Here is a 19,155-nt window from a genome sequence, read left to right as displayed (position 1 = left end):
AACTGTGTATGCAAATCCGCTTCGTAACAGCATAAGCTAACTTCAGCAAATGAGAGATGTCACGTAACACTGATGGGAACTTGGTAAGTAAACGCAAATTTGATCGTCAGGTTGGTGAAGATCAGCAGTTTGGTTCAATTGACGAAATCAGCTTCAGTTCAAAGATGGTTAAGCTTTGATGTCAAATTTGAAAAACGATGTTGTGTGCGACGCGAACACAACAGGTGCGGTAGTTAATTGCGCCGGTGACGTCACGATTTTCCTAATCCACCCGGCAGGACTGAGCAACTGTTAAAGCACGCCAACTTGAAGAAATCACTCGGTTTCCAATGACTGCTTCGCAGCAATGAAGTCTATACGGTTTTTCTGTCAAGAAATAACACAACATAAGACACTAGTCACAATTCAGCAAGCACAACAGTCGAACTGATAAACGTACCAAATTTGTTGACAAACAGTTCTCAATCCACTGTACGGTACACAAGTTCCACAGGTTGGCCAATGACGCACTGAATAAATAAATTCGCGATGTTACCTTACACAATTATTACGTAGGCTACCGTACCGTACAACCATAACGCTAGGTCAATAATCATTAAAAAACAAAGAAACGTGGCAATTCACTTGGCCTAGTTAAGATCGGTTTACGAGAATTAATTTCCATTAGGCTGACAAATTATTAAGTCAATAATTCAGTAGTAAACATAAATCCACAATTCACGACACAAATCAATCAATCATACAATTCAGAATAATGAACGTACCGGTAGTATAACCGGGATCAGTAAACCAAATGATGCACTTGCACGCGAAGGATTCTATAGTGATTGACTCTGCAATATTTAAGTTTGAAGTATTAGCCTAACAACAATTTACGCACATCAGAGATACGTTACGTTTGTTTACGGTAGAGAGTCAACATTCAGCTACAAAAAACATTATTACATCACAAGTACGCTCACCAGTAAGTTGAACTTTGAGATAGCAAGCTGCAAATATGGAATTCAGCCTACACGCAAATAAGTATTACCATAGCAGTTGTCAAACTTAAGTCCTGTAGAAGTACATAACAGAGAAGCAGCTAACAAAGCATAAACATCAATCAATCAACTTTCAGTCACAAACTACAGTAACTAACAAGTTCGGCTAGCTGGCAAACTAGCAGCAAAAACGAAAACGTCTCGAAAGTTCCATAGACAATCTCGTGGTGAGTGTTGCCATTTGCAAAGAGCGATAACATAACAATGAAGGGGAAACGACGCTAGGTGGCGAATACACAAATTAACGGGAGTAATGCGGTAAAACGAAAGGCAGGCCTATCAAGGACCTGTTGAAAATCTAACACCTCCATTAGAGCATAGCCTCGGGGATAACAAAGTCAGTCCTTTTTACATTCACGTCTAGTTCAATATAAAAGGGAAGGATTTTGCTGCTGGACTGTCACAAAATATAAACTCCAACTGATATATTCCGGCTGTTGTTTCAAAGATAAGCACAAATAAGCTTCAGAATTTCATTGACAATGGATATGCATTTCTTATAGAGGTACTAAAGATTTACATATTTACTTCCTAAAATAGATGCACAATCAGGGTTGCCAGATTGATAAAACAAAAAAGGCCAAATGCATCCCCAAAAAAGGCCAAATTATAGAAAAAAAGGCCAAACCTGAGGTTTTATTCTCTTTGTTGAAATCAGTGGTGTTTTTGCACTTACTTTCAACAACAAATTATATAATATTTACCCAGTTTCTATTGTTTTACATGTTATCTGTTAAAGAAGAATCGCTTAGTAAAATTCCCGAAAAAATGCAATCCATAAAATACAAACAGATAGGTATGGAAACAATTACAATACAACTGAAATATGCATACAACATTAGGCTAAGCATCATCCTGTAGACTAAAAAGCCATTAACGTCCACCAGTGAGACCCTGGTGACTAGTGAGAAGGAGTTAATATTGGCATATCACTTAATGCAATATGAAATAGTATATATATATACAATATTTATACCCAATACAATTACTTGTAGGCTACATTAAACACTCAACAATGCAAAATCAGAGAAATCAATTGCATTTATGTCCAACATCCTTCCACAATGAACACTCCCAGGGGCGCCGGAACGATTTTTGACTGGGGGGGGCAAGATTACGAAAAAAGGGCACTTTTGTTTACTAAAAGGCCAATTTTTTTTTCAAGTTTCAAGATAAAATATAGCGATAATGATAATCCGGTATACAAAGAAGGGCACCATCCTATGTTATAATGATGTAACCTACTGTTAAGCCTTAAAGCAGCCGGTGGCCATGGTCGCTAAGTAGTGCTTGAATGACCGCCGGTGCTACCTCCTCCATCGGCCAAGTTTGGCCGCCGGTCTCTTCTAGCCAATTATTTAATTTCGCAATAGAATGATCGTGGATTAACTGTCGAAAATATGTAGTATCAAAGAGTGACGCAAAATTAGGTTAGCGCGTCATAATCGCCACTGTTGCATTGTGCGGGAATATTTGTTATTGATGGAATATATCCATCTGCGATCGCCAGCGCTGTAAGTCTTGTTTGTAACTCCCGACGTTTATTTTAACAAAGTCTTAATCCGAAGTGCTAATTTACATCGGCTGGCAATATTGTCGTTTTTATGTCGATTCGATGTTGTCGGACATTGAACCGTTGTTAAAAAGGAGAACTAAGCTATTTGACATCAATGGGGAAAACATTTTTTGATCATATTTTGCAAAAATTATATGCTTCTTTTAGTAATGTACATCATTGAAATAGCTAAAACCTCAATTGCTAAGGCAACAGGGATCAGATGTCAGTAGATGAAACAGAAAAAATATTTCGCACTTGCTAGTGCATCGTCAGTTCTGATAAAAGGCAGTTAAAGCTTACAAGTAATGTTTTAATCATTGAAATACTTATTTTATTACCTTGCCGTCATCGTCAACACATGTCGAACGTTGTTTTTCGTTGCTAAAAAGAATTCTAGGGGAGTGTCGAACTTCTATAAAATCAGCCACATTGCAGACCGTTTGAATAGTAGCCTACTGGATTACAATCCCGATAAAGCAGTATTGCGTGGTGCAACGATTCTCTTGTAGGACGTCGCCCAGGCCCAGACTTCAACAACGCTAAGTGATCATTTTAGCATTGTTGCAAGTTTAATTCTATTCACTTGTGCTATCGTTATTTTTATTTTGGCCTCCAAGCACGCAGATTTGGCCGCCGAGAAGGAGCTCCCGGTAGGCCACGATGGCTGCCGAAAAAAAAACGAGTTTTATGGCCTGTACTGTGTTGCAACATTTTGTGCTGTAAATATTATTTTGAGGCAAAAATGAAAGATTATAATTAGGCTAAAAGCGAATAGCAGAAATTGTTATATTGCAAAATGTGCAGTTGCTTACATGACTTTAAACGTCGGCTGCATAGCCGAGTGGTGAGAGCCCTGGAACGGCAATCGAAAGGGCGCCGGTTCAGCACCGCTCAAGAGCATGCGGCTGTGTCTTTGGCAGGACACTTAAAGGCATGCCTGAAGGTGGACACGAAGATTGGCTTCCTTGCCTTTCCGTCCACTTAATATAAATCTCAGGGAATCTTCAACCACCAGGTGTAAACCTGGATCGACAAACAAAAAATATATTTAAAAAAAAGACTTTAAAAGGGCACCATTGCCCCCCCTGCCCCTCCATCTGCAGAAAATTTGAGGGCAGGGAGGCATTCGCCCCCCCTGCCCCCCCCGCTTCCGGCGCCCCTGAACACTCCTTACTATTCTAGGAATGCTAGCGCCTCTGCCATTTCGTTACTGCTAGTTTTACCATAAACAATATCAGATGTGAAACGCCTTATCATTATGGCACTGGCATCAAAGTTTGTGCAACATTTTCCATTCAGCAGCATGTCCATTTGTATTCGCAAAATCGTTTCCAAAAGCTCAGTCTGCATTTTGTTTCGTGTTTTTTTTTCACTGCAGTAAGTAATGAAAAATCTTCTCTACTACTGCATTACTGACAGGGATGCAGAGACATGTTAAAGCATAGCTAGCAAGGTCTTTGAAATGAGCATGATGTAAAACGCTACACCAAAACTTTTCACTGTTGCTAGGGATAACCAAAAGAACTATGAAAACCAAAAGAAAAAAAGGCCAAACAAATGCCAATCGGGAAACTAAAAAAGGCCAAAAAAAGGCCAAGCGGCCAAACAAAAATTGTCCAGCCAAACACTTTTCAAAAAGGCCAAATTTCTGATATTTGGCCGTAAAAAGGCCAATCTGGCAACCCTGTGCACAATAGGCTACATCCAAAAGACAAAAAACAAACAAACGTTGATTTTTTTACACATTGTACAGGTAGAACAAAAAGTAAGCTTCATAGGGTCAACGCCACATTGTGGTGGTGCAACTATTTTGCAGCCAGATGGTTGTCCACTCGTTTCGTTGTCAAATTCTATTTGAATAAGTTTCAGGGAATGCTGGAGTAGCAGACATTGTATAGGTTCCTGTATTTTTACTGATAATATCATATTAAATAATTCAAAAAGAAGAAAATATAAAAATATTTGAACTGCAACATGACTACTGAGGACAAGGCAAAGATGGATGAGATACTGAAAGGAATGGCAGAGATTATGGAAAGTCAAAAAAGGTATGAGAAAAAGTATAATAATGTCCAAACCACTGCTGCACCCCCTGCTGCTGCTGTGTCTTCATCTTTTACAGATGGACTTCAGCAGGCCCAACGCTCGGAGTTGACGGAGCTAACTAAACAAGTTTATGCTCTGCAAGAACAAGTTTGGGAACTCCAGCACTCTGTATACAGGACAGAGCGCAAGCTGGATGACTTGGAGCAGTATGGGCGAAGCAATTGCCTCATACTTCATGGATGTACTGACAGCCCAAACAAGGGAAGTAATGTTGATTACTCTGAATATGTGGTAAACAAAATTAATCAAGTAGTTAAACCAACTAACTGCCTTACTTTGAGGGACATAGATGCATGCCACCCCCTGCCATCTAAAAAACTAAACAAACCAATAATTATTAAATTTGTTAGAAGGATGACAAGGGATGAAATTTTTTATTCAAAAAGCAAGTTAAAAACTGATGATGGTCCTAAACTATCGATTACAGAGTCCTTGACCAAACGACGTCTGTCATTACTTCGTCAAGCGAGAGATGCTTTTGGTTTCAAGGACGTCTGGACATCCAAAGGAATAGTGTGGTGCTTCTGGACTAACAAAAGGCAAGTGATAGATGATTTTTCAGATATTCCAAAAATTTTAAACCATAAGGCATAAAAATTTTAAACCTAACAGCTTAACTTATTTTGTTAGGCTGTAACATTATGCAGTTTTCATTTATCCTTTTAAAGCTAAACAAACCATATCACATGATATATTATTACCGACAACAAAAAAAACAAACTCAGGAACCTTTTTACTTTATCCATTCTCTTAAACCTTAGCTTAGCTTTTAACCAACCCTATTTCATACATACCTTTTTGTTTTTCAATTCTACGTTTATATAATACATGTTATTAAAACCAAAATGTAACTATTGCATGAAAACAATCAGAAAAAATCAAAAATTTATTAAATGTTTAACTTGTCCCATTGAAGTTCATGTTAAATGTTGTAAAAAAAAGTGCAAATTATCATGACACACAAAATTGGACATGTACCTTGTGCAGTGACTGGATTCCCCCTTTTGTCCATCTATCTAACACCGAATTAGCTACACTGGTTGGAAGCCACAGTGTATCAAATCTTACCTTCACGCCTGACTATCTGAATGATATGTTTGCTAGCACATCTTACACAAGCAACAATGACATAGATGACCTTTTTATGCCTAATATATCTGAAACATATGTAGACTCAACAACTGTCAATAAACTAAAAATGGACTGCTCACTGGGGCCAGTGTTCACTTCATTATGTATCAATGCTCGGTCTATTGTTAATGTAAAAAATTTCACCAAACTTGAGGCCCTGTTGATGTCTATAAATATCAGTCCTGATTTAATTTCTGTAGTTGAAACATGGGTTCAGCCTAATTCAAAAGGTCCTTACTTAAACCTACCGGGCTATACATTCATATCAAATGCTCGAATTAACAGTCGCGGTGGAGGAGTAGGAATATACTTAAAAAGTGATATTATGTATACCAAGCGTGATGACCTAACCATTATGAAAGAAAAAGTATTTGAGTCTATTTTTATTGATATTTTTGTTGGTGGTAAACAAGTGACCTGTGGTAGCATCTATCGAGCACCTGCATTGGATGCTAAGTCAAATTTGGAATTTCTTGATCTGCTTAGTGAGTGCATGAATAACATAGGTACATCAAAACAATGCTACATAATGGGAGATTTTAATTATAATTTATTGGATTATGAAAACATCAATGTAGGCAATTTTACAGACTTTGTAACATGTACCATGTTTTTAACTAACAAATTTATATTTTAACATTTAACCGAAAATTATCAGTATTGCAAAATGCATTTCAATGCTGCAAATTCAAAACCTAACGTTCTCATAGAACATAAGTCAAGCTTCCTGTTAACAAACGCCACTCACACAGAATCTAGCTCAACACATCTGTATTTCTAAAGCGACATAACTATGAAACCGATATAGCTTTTCCCTTGATTCTTACGATAGCTGTTATTGATGAAAAGGCAGCTACCGGTATATTATGAAGTAAGCGGAGAATTGAAAAATGCAAATACTCAGACTTGGCATTCGAAATTAGACTGGCAAAACGAACGGACTGAATTTTAGAACGAGAAGGTTAAATTCACGCCGGGAGAATGTCACTCATCCGACACCCGTCTCAATAAACTAGATTAGTTAGTCAATTTTCTCAACTCCCCGAATACTAAAACTTGTAATATTGATAAACAATAAAATGTATATATGATTCTATTTAATTCGTTTGCTTTGTAGGAAGTCATACCCCTAGACTAGACAGCCAGAAGCCTAAATTATCCTTTTTTAATTAGAGACTTAGAGTCTCTCAATATCCTTCTTAAATTATCCTTTTTATTTTTATTTTATTTAACAAATTACAAAAATTAGATAGCCAAACCCTAAGCTGGGGTCGTAAAATAGGTAAAACCCTACAACTTGATGTTCTCAAATTCTTTTTACCCACTAATTAATAAACCTACTAGAATAACTGACACCAGTGCAACAGTCTTAGATCAAATATGGTCCAATGTGCAAACAGGTAATGAAAGTCGGTGTGGAATTCTAATTAATGCCATCTCGGACCACTTTCCAGTTATGCATTGTACAAATATTGGAAAACCCTCAGTTACATGTCATCAATATACCAGATCATTTAATCTCTCAAACATACAAAATTTCTCAAATGCTCTGGAAAATATGGACATCACTTGTTGCTTAAATCAAACTGATGCTGATGAAGCTTATGAGTCATTCATAGGAGAATATACTAGTCAATTTAATAAGCATTTTCCTTTACAAAAAACACCTTTAAAAAAGAATAATTCTTGGTTTGATAGAGAACTACTACATCTATTACGAAGAAAAGAGCGTTTGTTTAAAAAGTACATAGCAAATAAAACTATTCACTCCAAAAAGAACTACACCTCTGCAAGAAACTTATACTTCCATACAGTTCAACAAAAAAAAAAGGAATTTTATAAATCTAAATTTGAAAAGCAAAAGTTTAATTTGAAAGCTACTTGGCAAACAATCAACAATCTATTAGGTAAATCCCAGTCTAAGACTAACCATGGCATCAAAATAAATGATAGTACAGTCATTGACAGATTAACTATTGCAAATCACTTCAATGATCACTTTTCCTGTGCTGCCCATTCCCTTACAAAAAAAATTCCCAAATCAAATACAATATTTTCAACATATCTCGATTCTCCATGCTCTGAGACAATTTATATTTATCAAACTACTTTGAATGAAATTAAAAATATTATTCATGCTATGCCAGCAAAAACTAGCAGTGGCATCGATGAAATACCATCCATAGTTGTAAAGTCAACCCCAAACAATATACTGCATGCTTTAACTCATATATTTAACTTATCCTTAACGAGTGGAAAATTCATAAATACATTTAAGTTGGGGAAGGTGATACCTATCTTTAAAAAGGGTAGCTGCAAAGATTCAAACAACTACAGACCAGTCAGCCTACTACCTGTGTTTTCAAAGATATTAGAAAGAATCATGTACAACAGATTATACTCGTTTTTAATTAGACATAAATTTTTCTATAACAATCAATTCGGTTTCAGAAAAAATCATTCCACAAGCCATGCTGCTTCAATGCTAATAGAAAGTATCACCAGTATACTAAACGACAACCATCTTGCATTAGGAATCTTTCTTGATTTATCTAAAGCATTTGACACCATCGACCATAAAATATTGCTAGCTAAATTATATCATTTCGGAATAAGAGGCGTGGCCTATGATTGGTTCATGAGTTACCTGAGTAATAGAAAACAAAGAGTTGTTTTCAATGGCACACTATCTTCTAACATTAACAACATATCTTTGGGTGTCCCACAAGGGTCTATCTTAGGCCCTCTTCTATTCCTGATTTATGTAAATGACTTTCCTAACTGCCTTCAACACGGAACTGCAATTATGTTTGCAGATGACACCACCATTATATATAAAAATAAAACCGTTTCTGCTGTATATGATATTGCAAATCAAGAGCTTGTATGCATAGATCAATGGCTATCAACAAATCGATTGTCTCTAAATGTCACCAAAACCAAACATGTATTATTTTCAAGTCAAGGAAGCAAGACACTATCAAGCCACCCACCCTTAAATATTCGAAAAAACAACATAGAACAAGTTGCCTCAATAAAGTTTCTGGGAATAATTGTAAACGAGCATTTGTCATGGAAATCTCATATGGAAATCTTGCTTCAAAAAATAAGATCAACACTTTGCGTGACAAAAAAAATTAAGCCTTTCCTAAACAAACAAGCACTTCTCTCCATTTACCATTCTCTAGTTGAGAGTCAGATATTATATTGTATCTCAACATGGTGTCATGAAAACAAAACTACATTGCAAAAGCTACAACGTACATGCAATAACTTTCTTCGTACTGTATTTAACATTGACCGCAGAGAAAGCGTAAAAGGTGTAATGGAACTCAACAATTTAAAATCAATTAACCACATGAAAACTACAGAGATTGCAACTTTCATGTTTAAATATTCAAAAAGGCTACTTCCCACAACATTCAATGATATAATTATGTGTAAACAATCAAGTAGCCTAACAACAAGAAGTAATTCTCCTTATATTCCGATATATTGTAGAATTAACACTTGCAAACAATCAATACGGTACATGGGGCCAACAGTTTGGAACAAGCTTCCCCCTACTATAAGAAATGAATGCAAAACTGTAAAAGGCTTTAAATTAAAAATGAACAAGCTAAATCTTTCTTAAAATGATCCTATCTAAGTATTACATGCACCAAACATACTAATATTATTTTTTTTGCCCAGAAATGATAGGCCAATGTGTGTAGATTCATTAGCAAAATAGTAAGGTTGTAAGTACTCCTACTGGCCTTCTGGTTCTTGTGTTTTTTGTCCACAGAAGTTCTACAGAGTCTTCAGAAGTTTCTCCATCCTCTTCGACCAATCGCCATCTTTCGGTGAAGCGGTGGCCATGTGCTCCAACCAGTTGTTTTTTATATCAATATCTTGGACTGGATCGTCATGCTATTGTCTGATTATTTATCTATTTTTCTAACATGCCAAATTGGATTTCTTTATCACTTTTGTTATGGTTTAACGTGTAAAACATATACACGGTAACCCAAATTTATCATAATACTGTGACATGCCACTACTACTTCCCAGCTAGCGATGCCTGTCGTTTTTGCATTAATTCAACGTTTGCTAACGTTGGATCAGTGTGGAAGTGACGAGTTTAGCTGACTGGGGTTTAAAATTATCGCTTTATCAACGCAACTTTTATCAAAGCACGCTTGATATCTTCAAGACATAACTTCCCTGGGTATAATTGAATTTCCGAAAGATGATGATGTTGTTTTTGCTAGTTTGTTTTATTTGTTTTCGTCATTGTTTTCAGTGTCGTCAAGTTATAGCCTATCTATTTTGTGAGTCGTGCAAGGCCTATGGTGCGTTGCGCTTGAAATGGCTTTGCCCGTGGTAGGATTTCTTTGTGGGGTTTTCTTTGCCTGCCTTGCTCTTCTTGCTATGAGCTAAACGCATCAAGACGTGTTCCCCTTAAGACCATCAGCACTCTTGATAACGCACCATGGCCGATCTTCATAGCAACTGTCCATACAAATCTTAAATATATCAGCTAAAGCTATGTGGGCTAATAAAGCTATAGCCTAAATTTATTTGTTTTTTTTTGTTTATTAACATTTTCTTTTTTTTATTTTCTTATATCTTAAATTTTTCTGAAGGTGTTGCGACCGTGCCAAATTTTTTTTTCAACTCAATAACTTACTTCGGTCACAAGCACGTTTTTAACGTTCGCGTTTTGTCGCTTCTACCTTTTTCTCGACCTTTGCTATGTTGACGTGTATTGTTTTGATATGATGGTCAGAAATAAAAAACAACTGAACTGAAATCGAAACATGGAAAAATCCCCGAATCCAGATGCGACTAAAATTGAAGACCTAAGTTGAGGAACTACTCAGTCCAAAATACGACTGTTGAGATAAAGCAAGTTAACATTCTTCAATCTTTTATTTCTATGCAAACACCAGCGTGTGCTATAGCGAGATTATACCGATTTTAAAATCAAATATTGCTAGGGGACAGGCATTGACCATCATATAACATATTTTTGATCAGTTCAGTTGTTTTTATTTCTGACCATCATATCAAAACAATACACGTCAGCATAGCAAAGGTCGAGAAAAGGGTAGAAGCGACAAAACGCGAACGTTAAAACGTGCTTGAGACCGAAGTAAGTTATTGAGTTGAAAGAAATTTGGCACGGTCGCAACACCTTCAGAAAAATTTAAGAAAAATCATAACTCAATTTCCAGAAAATGTGACCAGCAGTTCTACAACTCTGGTCTTCAATTTAAAGTGGGAATTACAGATCAATCAGGATTGCGAGTGCACAAAATAAGAAAATTTCAAAACAAAATATCGCTTTGATATGAATTCTTTTTATCTTCTTTTCAATTGAATTAGTTTGTTACGAATTACGCTTTATTTCAATCAAAGCAGTAAATCCAGCTTGACCGAACCGGTTGTCTCTCTCCTTCCTGGTGAAAAATTGCCTGTGTGTGCTCAACTTTAGATTTTTCAGGGCGGATACCAGTTACTACAATACATTGAAACCGAAACGAAAATCACTGAAGTAACTTGGAATGTTGATTGATGAGCATTTCCCCACCTATTACTACAATTTTTTTCATTTCTGCAATGTCGCATTGATGTGAAATTTGCAAATGTAGCTAGCTGTGTTCTTGGAACATGTTTGCGCAATCCTTAATTGCGCAATTTGCAGCCCTTTTAGACATTGACCCAGACAGCAAATCATCTATTTTTTTGCATTGATTCAACATATGCAGACGTTGAATCAATGTAAAAAGTGGTTGATTTGTTGTTTAGGGAGAAAACAGAACACTTTGTGCCCAGGGATCGGATTAGGCTACTACAGGAATGAGGTGATTTTAATATATTTTCCAATTACAAAAAAGGATTCTTTCGCTGCACTTTGCACACTTGCTTATTTGGTAAGAGCCTTCGCGGTAGTCTATACACTTTGGTTTGTTAAAGCTTCGGTAGAGAGTTTGCTTTGTTGAACCATAGAGAAATAAAACAAAGTAACTTCAGCGGGTTTAACATGATGTATTACATACCCAAATATAATATAATTAAAAATAAACTCTAGCGTTTTCGACACGTACGTCTGTCCTTATCAGGAATTACATATCTGCAATATACATAAAATGAAAATTGTAAGGTAAATTTGACTTTGCACTATAACTGTAACTGTTTACTAACGACACTCCAAACCGAAAAGCACAAACTGAACGAGTGACACAGGAATGATTACAAGTAAATTATACGAGGGAAAACAGATCACATGAGGTGTAAACTACAGGCATTTGACAAACAATTAGAACACACACAAGAGGAACGATGAGCCACAGGCGAATAACTGCCGGTTGAGAGACGGATTATTACGTTTGATTCTTAAGGCTTCCATGATCTTAGTCTGAAATTCAGATCTGCCTCGAGAAATGATTTTAAATTGGTCGATCGAGACATTGTCAGTGCACGTTTCACAAGAGGCGATGTGCTCTTTAATTGGACTTTTGGTTGTTAAGTTTGGGTTTAAGTGCTCCCCGACTCTCGCCAACAAATGTCTGGTTGACATACCAATGTAATTCCGGATGAGGACACACGTACGTGTCGAAAACGTTAGACTTTATTTTTAATTATGTTATATTTGTGTATGTAATACATCATGTTAAACCCGCTGAAGTTACTTTGTTTTATTTCTCTATGGTTCAACACTTTGGTTTATGCCCGACAAATTGCAAAACACAAGGCTAATGTGTTGCTCAAATCTGGAAGCAATAAATTTGTTCTGCAGATTTGTATCTGATGATAGATCTGTAGAGAGGACCAAACAAAACAACTGCATAAAGGAAATTGTAACCGTTGAGTCCAATATCTGGCAATACGCTGGTGATTAACGCATTTTATAAGCGTGCAAAACTGCTAGGGCTGAGCTTCCTCATAGATATTTTCAATCTAAAAGATAGTACATTTTTACAAGATTTAATACCGAGACATGGCACATAAGACATGATACACATGTATAAAAATTTGAAACCGGAAAATTGCTCCAATGGCAAGGCACAAATCAATTTGAGAAACCACAAGCCAACATTCGAACAAAGCACACCAAATCATACAATTTTATCATGCATGACACGCTTTACGGGCACGGCATGCCTACAAGATAGCCTCACATAGAGTATAAATATTTGCTTAGTAATATAAATAGTACATCAGTTTGTTGGTTCAAAATTTCAAAAATGGGTTTACACCAGAAATATATACAATTAGACACACAAATTTCCGGAACAATCAGCACCGAACTGAGTAAAGGCAACAAAATAATATCATAACTGCAAGAAACAAAGTAACACATTGCAACCGCATGCCATTTTTTAGCAAGATTCTCGATCTTCACTACATTCTCCAATAACTAACAATCCAATTGGATGCAAACATATGCAATGGACAAGTAACTAATTACAAATATGCACGTATATAATTCTTATTATATTATACTGTATATTCACGTACAAGTAGAACTCGGTTAATCCGTATTCGATTTGACCGGCGATTCCATCCGGATTAGGCGAAGATCCGGATTAACCGATGACGGTTTTTATCAAGCCTGACGTTACCTAGATAGAAGGGTATCGGTAAAAATCACCGAAATTGAACGCATTAGTGTGGTCATCTGTCAATTCCGAGACGCGCGATCACCATATTAGCGATAGAATTCTTTTGAAATGCAGTAGCCTATGCATGTAAAACGATTGTATTTGTAGACTCTGCGTCTAACGCAAGAACACACCGGCAAAAGTTATATCTTCAGACATGCGTGTCGTAATAATCTGTAGCCTAGTCACTCAAAACTTTTGAAAACAGTTACGGAAGACGAGTTTCTTTGGAAAACTTACAAAAAATCAAACAAAGTCTTCTATTGGAAAAACATCACCGACATACCGCCGAAAATTCCACCGACATCTTTTCAAGTTACAGTACGAGTTTGGGCATTTGCGCACGAATTTTGCGTTAGGAGGGATTACTGTTCATGAAAAGAAGAAATCCGCAATAATTTATTGCGTCACATTAACGGAACAATAGATAAGAAATTTCTCGCAATAAGCCACGTTACGTTTTAGCATAAAATGGCAAAACTGTCTGGAAAATCCGGATAAAGCGATAGAGAAAGCGCAACTTTTGTCCGGAATAGGCGAAGATCCGGATTAAATAATCCGGATAATCCGAAGCTGTTTCTTAAGAAAAAGATTACAAATCATTTGTACTTCCAATTTCATCCGGATTAGGCGAAGATCCGGATTAACCGAATCCGGATTAACCGAGTTCTACTGTATAAATATTATTCTTTTTTAAATTTGAACTTAAAAAATCGAACTAACTGCATAAATATCACATCAAAGCGAACTACCAGTACGATATTGTGAATAAAAATTGTTAGCTGTTTCACACAATCTTTACGTTCCACTTTGATAATTACTAATACCCCGTAAGGTTTCAGAAAATACTGTAACATCGTACAACGTTGGCTAACTAGCTTGACTGTACAACCCTGTGACATCATAAAAATTATCCTTGATAAAAATCCCTTGAACAAACTCTTTATGCCTGGATAGTGAAGAAAATATTTTTAAAAACATGCTTTTAATAGTTTTTAAACAATTTGTTGGATTTTCGCATTCACAATTTCTTTACTTTGTTAGTTAGACAATGATTGCATGAAGCCAAAAGTATGTGACGTATGGTTTTAAAGCGGATGTAAGAGAATGCTGTTTCAGAAATTTCACCAACGATAATTAACATAGACCAAAATAACATACTTGTTTATTCTTATGAGCGCACAAAGGTTTTGAGCAATAGGTCCCATTCTGTGACTTATCATTCAACAGAGGTGCCTGTACCACGGTCATTATGTTACTTTCCGTGTACCTTCTACAGTCGACTGCGTCCTCACAACTTGTAGTCATGACCTTGTTATTGTTATATTAGTGAACATTGTATTCAGATAATACGTGAAACAAAAAAAGTTAGCGACCCACGTCAAAGCAAAGTTTCAAAATTTATTCTAAAAGCAAACTATGTTCCGTAATACTGTATCTCGCCGACAACAGCAGAATTGAAATAACATTCAGATCCCAGAAAACTAAAACTTTAACCATATTTTTTATTCCTAATCTTGCGATTATTTGTCGTAAAATCACAGAAAACTTAGACAAACCGTGCGGACGTTTGGAACCCAGCGAGACTCCATTTGCTGAGCGAAAGCCGCAAACGTGATCCAACAACTGTTGGGTATTTATCAAAAAAATTATACTTCATCGTGATGGTGGTGCCTGTCTTTGCACCATTGCTAGCAATAAATATGCTTTGTTTCCATCTAGAATACAACGTTTTCTTCATTTGTTGAGTGAACAAAATTACGAGTTCTAAGTCAATGTAAAATCATTTCAATATTTGGGTTTATAGCAACCCAGTCCTGAAATCTCAAACCTTCATATACAATAATTTTCAAAAGTGAGTAGAAAACCAATATCAAGTTTACGATACCGACAAACGAAATACGTCATAGTCTTTTCAAAAAACACAATTTATTTTAAATAAAAAACAACAAACGAACTTCAAAAAATTATTTATTTTTTCAGACAGATTTTTTTTTCAGTAAATTTAACATTCAGGGAAGGTTGTAAAAACATAAATAAATTGATGACATCTTTTTTTCCAACCAAGGCTACAGTTTTCTTTCTGAAACACATTGAACGGCTACAGCCAGGTTGATTACGGTATATAATTATATAGGCTAGGTAGTACAGTATATGTGCTCAAGTAAAAATTATAACATATAAATTTTAACTTACTAAAATTAGTAATAAAACTGCTTTTCAATTTAAATTGAGGTTTTTAGAACTTCTTGGGAGAGATGGTTTTGAAATTTTAAAAATATTTTTTAAAACATTCAAAGCAGAATTCAGTTAACCGAAAAAAGCTGCACATACATGAAACTCATGGGTACACTAAGATGTCAATTTCGAATTAAAATTTTTCCATAATATTAATATTATATACATGATATACAAAGCTATTTCAGAACAAAGTTATGCAGTAGAACCCTTAAAATCTAACTTGCTGCGTTGGAGTCTTATTTCAAATATACAGTACCGTATAGAATTAAAAAGAATACATACTAATGACAATGTGAATCTTTGCAAATTTATCTAAATTTGTAAAAATAAGGAACCCCGGAAAACTAGACTGAGACACTGCTTAGTGCTTATGGAAACTAATATAACAAGACTGGGCAAGTTTCCAGTACTTAGTATAACTTAGGAATTAGCTCAGAGGATGTGAAACTACTTCCTCACCAGATCTAAAAACTTAATTTCTTTTTCTGATTGACAAAATATTGTAGCTTTTACAGGTTCAATAGAAATAGTGAAGTTGGTTTTAAAAGAATTTAAGGTTGATTGTTAAAAGCAAGTTTGTAACAAAGAGTATAATATCTGTCGAATTTACTCTTCTACTGTGGCCAAAAAACAGGGTTTTGTGTTCTGTAATGTAAAGTCCCTTGGTCTAACATACAAAAACGATCATGAACATACTTTAAGGCAATAGCGTGTTATTTGTCAATCAGTAAGATACAAATAAAATGTTTCAATTTCGAGGCATAATATCCAGATCAGTAACTACCCTAAATATAGCACTGCAATACAACTTTATACAGTTCAAGAGACATTGAACTACCATCACTGCAAAACGCATATCTAAAATTTGATAAATGTAATTTCAATTTAGTGTACTCTTTAATAAGGTGGATTCATTGAGCAACTTGTTTTTTTTTTCAGTAGGTAATGAGAGAGCATCTCAATCTTTACTCCATTTTGCTCATTTCATATTTTGTCACCATCACCTCTTCATCTGAATCCATCAAAGCTGGAAGAGCTGCGTCAGCCACAGTCTGTGGTATATTCTCTTCAATCCATTTAAGGTCTGCTTCTGTTCTATCAACATCAGATCTTGGAGCACTTTTCTTGAAAGTGCTTCTCATTTTCACAGTTTCTGTAGCTCCACTTCCAAGCATGGGTTCTCCATCCTCTCCTTCACTGTCTTCTCCATCAATCATAGGGGAGTAGGCATAACGCTGGTTGTTTGCGTTGGGTCTCCATAGAATCATTATAACAAGTAATATGACCGAAAATAATATTGGCCAGCAAGCAGTTTCAAACCACTCATTGGAAAAATCGACATTGCAACCTTGTTCACGATAGTGAATTGACCAGACCATCATTCCTACAGAGGCCAACACACAAAACAAAATGGTGTTGGCAAAATGACGATACAAAGATAGTTTTGCAGTATTACGTCGTAATCTTAAGGTCTTCATAGTTTGTAGAAGGCTCATAAATACCCACCAACAAATAACAGAATCAAGAACAGCTAAAGGGATGTACATAAAAATCCATGCTTTTCTTGTATGTTCAAAATACACATCAATTCGCATCATGGCTTCAATAACAGCAACAATGAAATAAAGAATTCCAATCCCAACAACACGATGGAGCATTGGCCCAAGTCTAGGTTTCACAATCCCAAAACCTAAACTAACAATTATAACAAGCATTCTTGCCACAGCTCGTTTGAAAGCTGAAACAACTTCTGCAAACTTTTCCGTTCCCGTATCAGAAATCCCAGTCCTGTCTACAGTGGAGTATTCAGAATAATGCACAGCCTTTTCAATCAAACCAAGCAAAATTACTCCACCAATCCAAAATTGAACACGAAGTAGATCATGATAGTTATATGCAGACATCACCAACCATGCTGCTGCATAAAACACGTAAACAACACACATAACTTCATAAAAGGTTAAAAGAGGGAACTCATGTGCTGATAAATAACCTTTGGGTCCCTCCATTTTAATTGTAATCCCAAGATTCAATTTAGTAGTAGAGAAATCACCATAAACACCAACAATGACCATATATTCTGCAATAGATGGAGTTATGGCTACACAATGTAGTTTTGTTGCTTTGCCTTGTTTTGTTGTTAGATTGTTTGTCGAATTATTACTTACTGGACCAGTTTCTTTTGGATCTGGAAGAGGATTTACAGAACTTGGCTTATCTGGCAATGATTTTTTGTGGCGTTTTTGGCTTTTTTCCTTCGAAGGTTTTGTCGTTGTCGATGTATTTGTTGTGGACACTGGAGCAAAGTAAACCCAGTGAGCTGTTTTTAAACTTATGGGTGTGTCACAGTTAACTTCAGTAATGCTTGTTGCATACATGCCAGAGTAAGTTTTAAAACAGTGTTCAGGATTATAAAAGCAAGCATTGATGATATCATCTGTCATATTGGTATTACTAAATATACCTTTGCAATGTGTACCAATAGCAACCCAACGCACTTTGAAATCACTTCTGCATTGTTTGATCATTGAATCTTCTTTTTTCACTGTTATTGAAATAGAAGATTGATTGTAAAGAGTTTTAGATGCAAATACCATTGGATTTGCTGTGGTCAAGGTAAATGAAAAGATGCCTTGTTCAGGCTTGTGCTTTACAGCATCCTGTGATGATGAGCAACAGATTGAAGATATGCAGACTAAAAACAAGGATAGCTGTAACAACTTCATTTTTCTTACAGTACTACCATCTTCACAACACACTGAAATTTAAAAACCATTATATATGTTTCAGATACATTTTTGACACAAAAATATTTTATATTGGCTGTCATGATTAAACAGAATGAAGGAATTAGTAATAAAATGACATTTTATGGACAAACACATGGAAGTTTCAGAAATCATTGACATGGACAAACACACACACATGTCCATAATGTAGTTGTCTTGATGTCAACTCTGACATGTGGCTGTGTCCTGGCAATACATATGAACATTGGCTTTTATTCTATCCGATTTACCCTATAAAATCTCTGCCATCAAATAGCTGTCAGCCAATATCTTATCACTACAAAAGTCTTTCATGCGGTCAACATCAAACCAATTATATAAATTGTACGCTCTTTGTGATACAGGCTACTCCAGCCTGTCAGAACACGTTAAACTAGATTTTTGACCATCAAAACTAGCCTGAGCAACTAAAACACTTTATGTGTTGATGTGCCTTTGATGATATACGGTACCATATTTACTCGATTGTAAACCGTGTGCATAAACTTTTATTTCTTATCATGTTAGAGGTTTACATTCAGAGGCGCTTTATTTTTGATCAATATGAAGTATTTTTCATCAATAGTACAATATTAAAAACTTCAGCAATTAACCAGTATTGGAGTTTTAAGCGCCTGCCGCCTATGTCGCTGATTGAAGTT

The 19,155-nt window shown here is 35.8% G+C and overlaps 1 pseudogene; it reads right to left on the bottom strand.

Annotated features, from left to right (window-relative positions):
- Positions 1 to 13,847: 13,847 nt before the first annotated feature.
- On the bottom strand, positions 13,848 to 18,470 carry LOC145764696 (transmembrane protein 87A pseudogene; annotated as a pseudogene).
- Positions 18,471 to 19,155: the final 685 nt, after the last annotated feature.

The sequence above is a fragment of the Aplidium turbinatum genome, chromosome 2 (assembly GCF_918807975.1).
Source record: "Aplidium turbinatum chromosome 2, kaAplTurb1.1, whole genome shotgun sequence".
Classification (NCBI taxonomy): Eukaryota; Metazoa; Chordata; class Ascidiacea; order Aplousobranchia; family Polyclinidae; genus Aplidium; species Aplidium turbinatum.
Note: the sequence above shows the minus strand (reverse complement) of the source record. Positions and strands in the feature narration are given on the sequence as shown.